The 11,786-nt window shown below is 42.3% G+C and overlaps 1 pseudogene; it reads right to left on the bottom strand.

Moving 5' to 3' along the window:
• Positions 1 to 1,170: 1,170 nt before the first annotated feature.
• On the bottom strand, positions 1,171 to 2,038 carry LOC138159848 (phosphatidylinositol 3,4,5-trisphosphate 3-phosphatase and dual-specificity protein phosphatase PTEN pseudogene; annotated as a pseudogene).
• Positions 2,039 to 11,786: the final 9,748 nt, after the last annotated feature.

The following is an 11,786-nucleotide window of genomic DNA, read 5'->3' as shown; positions in this document are numbered from 1 at the left end:
CTGCCCCCGGAAAATCCAATTGCACAGTTGGTTTGCACTGCCCAGGATAGGGACCGCCAGCTTGTACAGGCGCTGGAAAAATTGACAGTCTCGAATACAGAGAGGGAACAGAGCCTCTTGGCAGCTATACAACAACTCAGCTCGTCAGCCCAGAAAGGTCCCGGCAGGCAGGCTTGTTTTCAATGTGGTCAATACGGCCATTATAAGGCCCAGTGCAAAGCCACCTCCAGAGGAACACCTCCTAAGTGTTTTAACTGTGGACGCCTTGGCCACATAGCACGGTTTTGTCGCGCCAAGAATAAACAGGGCAGCGAACAAGCCCCTTTGGAGACCGGGGTCTCCCCCGGATCTCAACCGCAGGGAAACGGCGGGTGGAGGGGCCCAGCCGCAGGGCCCCTCCCCCATCCTCGTTAAGCGGCAATTATCCTCAGTTTGTAAGAGTCAGGGCCTCTCCTGGAAAACAACCCTCCATCTTTACACTTCCCCCTGGAGAGGCGATAACAGTCCCTGCCCATTTGCCTTTCCACCCAGCTGTAGTGACCGGCCTAGAAGGCTCTCCTGACTTTGAGGTCCCCACCCAAGTAGCAGAGGATGTGGAGGCAGTGTTGACCCTGTTTAATCCACACTGCACCCCCGTCTCCATACGGGCTGATCAGATCATTGCTAAGGCGTTTCCCTTCAGCCCCTCATCCCAGCATCCTTGCCAATTGAATTGGGCTCGTTCCATCACTTTGAACCGTCCCACTTTGATTATTCATGTTGAGAATTATCCGATCTTAGGGATCATTGATACGGGGGCTGATTGTTCAGTCATTAATTTGGATCAGTGGAGGAAAGAATGGCCTTTGATGGTTGCATCCACGCCGGTCCAGGGAGTGGGGGGGAACAAGAGAGCTCAGAGATCGGCTCGTGCCCTCTCGTGGTCGGTGGATGATAATGCAGGCAGGTTCACTCCTTTGTGTCTCCCTGAGCTGCCTTATGCTCTGTGGGGGTGGGATGTCCTTGCGCAAATGCAACTCTCCTTAGTAATCCCGGACTGCTTACCGGGAAATGGATAGGGACCACTCTCGATTTGAGCTTCGCCCCGAAACTGACCTGGACGAATAACCGCCCGGTCTGGGTTGAGCAGTGGCCCCTTAAAGCCGAGAAGCTCACTGCTTTACAAAAAATTGTTGGCTCCCTTTTGAGGAATGATAGGATTGAACCCTCCTTTAGCCCATTTATTCCCTCTTGATAAAAAAAAAATATTCAGACTTTTGTGATCTGTGTGTGTTGATCCTCATCAAAAGGCTCGTTCTCTGGGTCAGAGTCAGTGGTGTCCGAGTATCTATAATGATCGGGCTCATTGTCACTAACGTCCGGCGTGACCGAGGTGGAGCTGCTGGCCTCTGGGTTTGACGGCTCTTCTACAGTTTTTGTGAAGAAAAGCTTCACCTTAAAGTTTGGAGAAAGTATCTGTTGGCCTTGTCTTTGTTCGCTTTGTCCAGATCGTTTTTGGACAATGTGAGTATGAGATATTCCTTGTCATTATCTGACCGCTCGGCACTGCAAATACTATCAATCTCTTGATCTCCACAAAGACTTCCATTTTCTACTTTGTCTGAGTTTTCCTCTGGTCCTGGTATGAAGAATGTATTTACCCAAAAGTGAAACATTTTGTCCTTCTTGAGCATCTTGTTCTGCTTGTGGAAGAATTCCACTTTGATGTCACCACACACGGGCAAAGGCTGTGGGTCCCATTTACTCTGGGAACGCACAAGCAGACCAGGCCCTCCACGCAGTTAGCCTTTCCCCACCCTCTTCCCCCCCGAAAGATTCCCCTGCACAGTTGGCACATGCTAAGTTCCATATCTCAGCTCGGTCTCTTAGGGCTCTTTATGGTGTGCCGAAGAGCGAGGCCAGACTTATTGTCCGGTCATGTATTGTGTGTGCCCCCTTCCGCCCTCGCATTAAGGAGGACGCATTTAACCCCCGAGGTACTGCCCCCAATGAGCTTTGGCAAATGGATGTTACACATCTTGGCTCTAAGTTTATCCATGTTTGTGTTGATACCTTCTCATCTTTTGTCTTTGCTTCCCTGCAGCCCCGTGAGTCGACCAGGGCTGTTATTGCCCATCTCTATGAAATGATTTCTATCCTAGGAGTGCCATTAGCCTTAAAGACTGATAATGGCCCGGCATATACTTCCAAGGCTTTTGCCTTGTTCTGTACTGAATTTTCCATTCAACATGCTACAGGCCTCCCCTACAACCCTACCGGGCAAGCCCTTGTTGAACGGGCAAACCGTACACTTAAGACCGTCCTGTTTAAACAGAAAGGGGGAATATGCAGGTCGGTCACTCGTCAAGAGTTGGCCCAGGTTGTCTTTACCTTAAATTTCCTGCAAGTTAGAAATGACGGCACCACTGCCGCCATGAGGTTCTGGAGCACCTCCGGTGAGAACACCACCTCTTCTCCATTGACCCTCCCCGCACCTAACCGGGCACTGCCCGGTTCCAGGGTAATGTGGCAGGATAAGGGGGGCCAATGGCACGGCCCTGTAAAAGTGGTTGGAAGAAGGCCCGGCCACCTTTCCTTTTTTCCAAATAATGACCCAACAGCGGTACAGCAATGGGTGCCCCTTCACAAAGTTAGGGATCTTGATTAAGGCACCACCCCCGACAGGTTGGGGGGTGAGGAGAATTCTTGTTCTTCTTGTCTTTCAGATTGTCGACTCACCCTCCTCATCTTGGGTCTCCTTGCTGAGAATGCCGTGACGGAATTACGCTGGGGACTGCTTTCCACCTTCCCGAGACCCATGCCTGTGACTTCTTCGGCACAAGTTTTTCCTCGTTTATTTACAGTTAACAACACCCTTAAGCTCCCTGTTCTGCACCTCAACAACGACACTAGGCCGGTGGAAAGTAACAGGACAATATCATTTAATGGGACGTTATGTTTTCAAATCACACCCACAGTCGATCCGGAACTGTCACCATGTGTCGGGCTGTTTCCTCAAGAGGCTGTGTGGTCTGACCGCCTCAACTTTACAAGCAAGAGGGTGAACGGCTCCTTATTGAGAGGACTTTGGCCGGCCCGCACAATGATTAGAGCGAAGGATAACAGTGGTCTCCTTTGTGGAGAGGGCGGAGGGGAGTGGCGGCCCCAGCCCAGCGCCCAGCCTCGCTGTCGGCCCTCCCGCCACAAGGATTTTTGGCCCTGGACGGAGTGCCAGTCACCCGCAGCTGTCCCTGTGCACCCGTTTTTTACCTTTTCCCCTCCTATCCCTTCTGGTAATGTTACTGCGGGTGTGGCAACCAACTGGACTTGCCAAGATGCTAAACCTCTTATGTCCACTGTTACCTCCGATACAAACTCGCGTCATCTTCATTATGAAGATCCTGGGGTCACTGCAAACCCTTTTGATTTGTGGTTGCTCTGTGGGGAGGGAGGCGCTTGTTTGGATTTGCGCCCCATGGCCATGCTGTTGGGCGGGGTCATGGGGTGGGGAAATGGTACATGGACAGAACTGGACCCCTTCGATTTTAATATGTCAAGGCCAGTCAAGCACGTACAGATACCACCCACACCTGTCTGTGTTTGGCAACCCTTTCTGTTTTTGGTTTCCAATCGGACAGGACACAATGAGTCTCTTCTCCAATGTAAGAATGACTGCTTTTATTCTTCCTGCTGGAATGCTCAAGCATTCCCATTGGCAGTTGTCCTCCGCCTCCCACGGTGGGTTCCCTGGCCACTTAACATTACCAATTCTGCTTTGCAGTTAAGGCCCAAAAGAGACTTCGGCATTTCTGCTGCCATTATTGCCGCCATTTCTGTTGCTGCCACTGCGGCTGCTGCAGCTGCCGCCAGTTTGGCTTATGCTGTGCCGACTGCGACGGCGGTTGCCAATCTGAGCGCCTCCGTTACCATGGCCTTGACAGCCCAAGAGGGAATAAATGGGCATCTGTATACCGGAATGATGCTTCTGAATTAGAGGGTGGACCTGATTCAGGAGGAGGTTGATGTCCTCTGGGAGGTAGCCCAAGTTGGATGTACTCTGCGTATGCCTGGTTTATGTGTTACTCCCGTTTTGTATGAGAACTTTACTAGAGCAGCTAACCTGTCCCGTCAACTTTCCACTCTCCTCCTAGGCAATTGGTCCGCCGAATACGAACAACAGATAAGACAATTAAGACTGGCTATTGCATCGGTGAATTCCACCTCTGTCGATCCTGCCGTTCTTTCCGGACTGTCTAAGTGGCTGCATGATGTTACAACCTGGTTCTCACAGTGGGGAGGCTTAACCTCCTCCACCGTGGTGTTTGTTCTTGTGATTATTTTGCTTTTGTATTGTGTTTGCAAGCTACGGCGCCGTCAGGATGGCTACATGCTTCTGACCCAACAGGCCCTTTTTACCCTCCAAGAGGGGGGAGATCCTCAGGTATGGTTCCAGGCCATGGAGGACGTGTGACACCTGGGGTAAGACGGGGGTGACTCCATGACGGGCAACTCCTCCCTCCTCGGCCGCCTAAGACAGGACCCAGGGTGTCGGTGTCCTACGACGGGTAAGGTTCGAGTGAATCGGAGGTGACCTAAGCCAGAGGCCCCCGCACCGCATGTCAGAATCCTTGGGACAGGACCCCTGAGTGGTAATTGGATATTTCCGTGGTCTTTCGGGCAAGAAGCATGGTCACCTGTGTCGCCTGTAGCGAGAAGCTTAGCAGTCTGCACTGCCAATTCTTTTGACATATAGGATTATTGTTTGCTTTAAAGAAAAAGGGGGAGTTGATGGGGGAGGGGGAGGGGTTTATGGGTGGTGCCATGGTTGCTTTGAATGAATATGTATAAGCTTGATGGGGTGATCTCCATATAAGGCCATGGGGTGATCACCATATAAGGCCATAAATGTAAGACTGCGATGTGATTGGCTCGGATTCGCTATATATTTTCTCGTGTGAGAGGGCTCTCTCTCTCTCTCCGCCATGTAACTGCTGAAGAATAAACCACCCCGCTTCACTCCTCCGCCTTCTGTCTGGTGTTTTTCCCCATGAGGGGCCGGTGACGACCGAAGACCCGGGATGGGTAAGTAAGAGGGCCGTAGGGCTAGTCGTCTAGATCTGTTGTAAGGGTAAACGCCCGCAACATTTTGTGAGATATTTTTCTTTAGTTCTTCAGAGGCAGTGGTATTTTAGGGCTTGCTGCCATACAGCATTACATGTAACATGTTTGTATTGAAAAGATGAGCCATTGGTGTTAGGGGAAGCTTGAGATCAGTAAAATGGTTCTGCAGTTTCCCAAAAACAATCCAGAATGTTTTCCTGCTTCTTTCAACTCTGGACTCAGCTCACAGTCCATTTCAATTGTCTGTCCCAGATATACATACATACAAACAAGCTTAATAGGATGTCCATTTAAATGCATGTTGAAATCTAAGGAATGAAATCTTATCCATTTGGCCTTTCCTATGTTAATGAATAGACTAAACTCCTTTGAGTAATTACAGATCTCTTCCAGAAAGTGTTGCAATATCTAGGAGCTTGATGCAAACACCACAGGCTTTTGCAAACAAGATTACCTGGATCACTTTACCTTCCATAAAGAACCCTTCTTCAACCTGTGTTGGAATTCATCTATCAGTGGCTAAGCATTATTTTGGAGCATATATTTCTGTTTTATGACTTATCTGACACATTATCAGAGAGTCACTGAAAGGTTTTTTTCCATTGGTGGTAGTGAGTTTGTTTGTTTTAACAATTTCCAAGGAATCTTGAATGATCTTCATATATAGATAGGAGATATTTTGTGAGAAGATCCATTATAGCAGCATTTTGTTTTATAGGGCCAAATAGTTTTTTTAATCAACATAATTAGCATAGTGGAATTTTATATTCTTTATATATAACGTACATATAATTCTCTATATAATGTACATATAATAAACTATAATTTAATTGCAACATGTCTATGTTGTAATGACAGAAGCTGATGATTGATAAGGAACATTGAGAAAGAGATAATAATAATTTGTCATTGTTTAAATAGTATCATACAAAGAAGTCTCTTTCTCTGGGAGTTCTCCAGAGTGGTTTCCATTTATGGGCTTGCAAACCCCCAAAGATGTTAGTGAAAATGGTCCAAGGGGTTCACTCTAAAAAATCTTTAATGATGTTTAAGCAGTAAAATTGTCCAGCTGTTACAAATATAATTTTCCTGTATGACAAGCATATGCAGTTTGAATATGCATATGCAGTGTCTTGAAACAATCATGATCATATGCATAATGATTTTGGTATTTGTACAGCAATTATGTCAAACCTTGACCAAATCTAAGTACAACATGTTCTTTTAGTTTCTTAATCTATCATCAAATTGTTTCCAAACCTTCATAAGGCTTCCACATTTGAACACAAACCAGTTCCCAGTGGATGATCAGTTGCATTTGCATTTTATATACTGCTCTAGAGTAGCTCCTTCCTTCCTTTCTGGCATCCTGCAATCATACCTTATCAGATGTGTAATCATGTGGTCAGGATGTTTCAAACACTGGAGTTCTTATGGCACAAATGTCAGACCATTTGAAAACCATGATTGCTGGCAGTATACATTACAAGCCATCTTTAAATCAGCACAGACCTTCACAAATGTTCTGTAGGAACATTCTGCAGAAATCTTTGACTTCTTATTTTAGTATTTAGGCTGTTTTATTATTTAAGCTTGTCCTCTACTTATGTTATTATTCTTCTATCTCAAAGATTTTCAGTTGAACTGGTTGTCAACACTGGTCAGTGGTTCAGTAGAATTTCTTGAGGCCACAAAATTACACAGTTAATGAGGTATGATTGCAGGATACCAGAAGGGAAGGAAGGAGCTACTCTAGTGCTTCAATGATTTACTTATCAAGCTAATAAGAAACAAACATCAACTCATCATGAAACATACTTAACTTACTGTTAAGTCTGGAAAGTCATTTTTATTGGTGTGGTAAGTGGGAGTGGGGAGTTGATGATGGGTTCTTTTATTTCACCAAGGTGGTTTAGTTGAATAATCCTTAAAATATCTTCTAGTCCCCTAGTTTCCTCATGAGGGACAGTAATATATACTATATAATGATCTTTGGTACTTGATAATTCTCATTGTCCTTTCTAAACCAATTTTTTTTCACTTTTTTTTTTAAAGCAATTGGGGTTAAATAACTTGCTCAAGGTTACACAGCCAGTTATTTCTGGGTGTGGTGCTAGGTATCAGAGCCCAGATTTGATCCTAGGTTATCCCAACTCTGGGGCCAGTGCTCTTACTCACTCAGCCACCTGGCCGCCCCTCCCCCCTTTTTTTAAGCAATCGGGGTTAAGTAACTTGTTCAAGGTTACACGGCCAGTTATTTCTGGGTGTGGTGCTGAGTATCTGAGCCCAGATTTGATCCCCAGGTCATCCTGACACTGGAGCCAGTGCTCTTACTCGCTGAGCCACCTGGCCACCCCTTTTTTCACTCTTTTTTACTGATAATGATTTAATATCATTTTTGGACCTTAATAAAAGTCAAAGCCTGAACTAATCAATTAAACTGCTTTGCTTTGCTCTAAAAATGCCCTTTCCTATGTCAGCATCTTCAAAGACCAGATAAGGCTGAATAGTGGGATTTCTCTTATCTTTTCAAGAGGCATGTGCTGTGTGGGGGAGGCTCAGGTATCCTGGGATCTTAATGGCCAACTGACACTATTTTGTCAATTGTCTTGTCAATTTGTATTTGAAACTTTTTCAACTGAGAAACTTCCTTCCTAAAAACATATGGAGACCATAAATCTGAGTGACACAGACATCCTGGGATTGTCCTAAAACCTATAAAAACTTTGTCATTCTTGTATCAGACAGTCAGAATTTATGTTTTGACTCCATGCAGCACCTATCTGCTAGCTTTAAGGGAATAAATGATATAAATATATATCACCTAGCCTGTTTGCCTCCTTTAACCAAACTTTCAGGTCAACACTATTTTTCCTCCTCTAATGACACTAGAGGATGAGGTGGGAAAGCACATGACAAATATTAAAAATATAGTAAGAATAACCAACTCAAGATTTCCCTCACCCCTCCCTCTCTAGAGAAAATATTTAATGTTTAATGAAAACACTAATTTACATAATTCACTTGCAGATGAAAGGTCACAGTTAATCTACCACTAGGAGATGGGGTAATTACTTAAGATCATTATCTTACAACTATGAAGGATGTTTATCTGTTAAGAATACAGAATTTAAAATTATCGTATTTTTGTAATTGGATCGTTCTCATTCTATTTTTAAAATGTGATTAAAAACACACAAAGTAATTATTCAGGATAGGAAATTGACACTGAATACCTTTTAAGGAAGCTAGAAGGAGCTAGATATACCAGTCTCAAGGCAGATTATATCCTTTCTGACCACTATCCACCTTTATTCTTTCTTTATGATGAAGTTCTTTTTTCCACTATGTTACAGCAGAACACCATGGGGAAAGTGTGTAACTTGTCCTTGTCATACAGATGAATCAAGACAAAATCCCAGATAAAGTGGTAGACCTATGCTAATTCCACTGAAGTATCTGACTTTCCAACCGAATACCCTTAGGAGCAGTTAAAACTGGGAGGAGAAAGATTTACCCAAAATAAATAAATAAAAATTAAGAGAACCAAAGGAAAAGATAAAGAATGCTTGAACACAATGAGGCAACCTACAAGGTTGTACAAAGCCTATTGTCATATTTTGTACTTGCTGATCCACAGTTTGACTACAGCAGGATTATTACAAATTATCAATTTTGAAAGTACTTTATTTTTTAAAAATTAAATTAATTTTTTGTCACATTTTAAGTTCAGAATTCTCTCCCTTCCTCCTTCCCCACCCTCTAACTAGAGAAGACCACCATTTGACACAGATATGAAAGCACTTCATTTAAAATGAAAATAAAAATCTCATTATTGAGGGAGGCCAGGCTGACTTTGTGCAGTCAGAATTATTAATTACTTTAAAATAAACGAGCAAATATCCATTCAAAATTTACTATGGACTATAGGAAATATGGTTTTCATCTCCATGGGATACTCAGACAAGTGTGGGGATAGGGTATGGATACTTTTAGCTATAATAATACAAAATGCTACATGACAAGTGAGATGCAAAATATATTCTATTTGATGGAGGGAAAATGTTGTCTCAGCATCAAGGAAGCTTCATATAGAAGATAGCACCTAAGCCGGGCTTTAGAAGATGAAAAGGATTATAACTAGTGGAGATGGACCATTTCAGTCAAAAGCACCAAGTTAAAGCATTGCAGTCAGTTGTGTATAGAGGAAGGTGAGTAGTTTAGTTTGACTGAAGCACAGCCATATCAAAGGGAGATATTTGTAAGGAAATGTAAGGAAAGGCAAGAGATACAGAGTGGTGCCATATTATAGAGGACCTTTAATACTAGGCTATATACTTTGAATTCTATTCAGTAGGCATTGTAGGGTTTTGAGCACATAAGTGAAGGTGACCAAATCTATGCATAAGGAAGATTGATTTGGCTGTACATTAAATCCTGAAGGTGCATATTGCTTTAGAAAACCACAAATTAACTTTATCAATATTGTATTGTATTTTTATTTTGTTAAACATTTCTCAGTTACATTTTAATATGGTTTTGGCTACACTTGGGAATTTTGCTGTTGACATCTCTGGTGTAAAGGATAATAACCTGGAGGGGACAAAACATAGCTTTTGGCAGCCTTCTTGAGAATGTTAGTTGTTCTCAACTAGTGTTTAATGTGAAGGTATTTATAGAATCTATATCAGATTGCATGCCACCCCAGGGGAAAGAGGGGAGGATAGGGATGGGGAGAAAATTTGGAATTCAAGGGTTTGTGGAACTGAATGTTGTAAACTAAAAGTAAGTTGATTAATTAATTTTTTAAAAAAGAGAATGTTAGTTGTCATTCATTGGTGTCCAACTCTTTGTGACTCCATTTGAGGTTTTCTTGGCAAAGACACTGAAGCAGTTTGTCATTTTCTTCTCCAGCTCATTTAACAGATGAGGAAACTGAGGCAAACAAGGCTAAATGACTTGCCCAGGGTCACATACAGCTAGTAAGTGTCTGAGTCTAGATTTGAACTCAGGTCCTCCTAACTCCAGACTCCATGCCCAGTTCATTAGTCGCGGCACCACCCAGCTTCCATCTTTAGGATGAGGCTGTTACAATTATCTAGAGAGGTGATGAGGTAAGTTAGGATGATCTGGGAACAGAGAGGAGGGTATGCATTCTAGAAAAATTATTGGTGTTACTACTGATTGGTGTTAATGCTCTCTCCTGACTCAAATTATATATATATTTTTTTATCTCTTTACTTGTTTATGTTCCCCAGAAGAATTTAAATTCCTCAAAGGTAGGTATGATTTTCCATTTTTGTCTTTATATTTCCAACTTGGCATGGGACTTTGCACATAAATCCCATTAGTAATGTTTTTTTAATGGAATTGAATTGATATGACTTGTAAGGAATAGATAAAAAACAAAAAACAAAAACCAGCTAACAACCAAAAATTTGAACAGGAATAAATGACAGTTACAAAAAGGGAAATCAGAATGGGAAGTAATTTTTTAGGGAGAGTATCTGACATGATGCTGGGATATTCAGATATGAGAAGCTGGGCTAGATCTAAAAATCTGGGAGACATCCATAGTTGAGGTTATGGGAATGAATGAGGTTGTGAAGGTCAGGTTGTACTTTCAAGTCCAGTTACAGTTACTTTGACTCACCCTATCCTAGGTTCCTAAAATCACTTTATGGCTTTGCTTGATTAATGCATAAGATCATGTTACTAAACTGTAAACGCTTTGAGGTCAGGGACTGGGTCATTTTTCATCTTTAGATTACTAGCATCTCACTGCTAGAAATCTCTGTCCACAGGTACAGAGTAGGGATATAATAAATATTTATTCCTATAATTGAAACCTAGTTTGAAATGAATAAATGACTATATAAATATTTTTCTAAATTGACTGAAAATAGTTTTTAATGTGTTTATAAATCTTGTTTTCATTATTAATCTTCTTGGCAAAATCTTTTATGATAAAAAAGATGAACTTCAACTCAGTCCTTTTCATAATTAATGGACAACAAATTGATGAAATTTCACTATATCTCTATATCAATATATAGCCTAGCGTGTTACATGTTACATTACATTCGCAAATCTGATATTATTTTTAAAATGTTAGTAATTTTGAAAGTTAACTAAAATGTATAGAATTTAAAGTGTTAGTACTAAATAAATAAACCCCCACTTCTTATAGACCCACCACATCATATAACACAGACATATGGAAAGAAGAATAAGAAAAAAATATTGGAACACACCATTGACATCACTGAGACATACTAAAGTGTCCTAATTCACCAAACGGCAAATACTGGGTTAGAAAAATATTGCTTTCCAAATAGGTTAAGTGAAGTTGTTAACAGTACTAGATATTATTGCCCAAGAACATACTGAAAGAGCAAAAGAAGGGAAAAATAGAAAGAGATAGATTACATGTGGGGGCAAGAAAGTGGAGAGAAAAGGAGGAAGCAAAAGGAAATCAAAAGTAGAATATAGGTCATCTTGGAGCAGAAGACTGGCTGAAGTTCTAGTTGTAACCTCTTTTCAAGGGCCGTGGGAGGTTCCAAAAGTCTGTTCTCTCCCTCAACCTCTTCTCTACATTCCTGTTCAGTGGCTGACACTGTAATATACCTTTCTCTCTTCTTTTATAAGTGCTTAGCACAGTGCCTGATACATAGTAAGCACTACAT

Source organism: Petaurus breviceps, unplaced genomic scaffold, assembly GCF_028583685.1.
Source record: "Petaurus breviceps papuanus isolate PSGF00001 unplaced genomic scaffold, PetGlider_PUasm1.0 178, whole genome shotgun sequence".
Lineage (NCBI taxonomy): Eukaryota > Metazoa > Chordata > Mammalia > Diprotodontia > Petauridae > Petaurus > Petaurus breviceps.
This window is presented reverse-complemented; position numbering and strand designations above follow the sequence as displayed.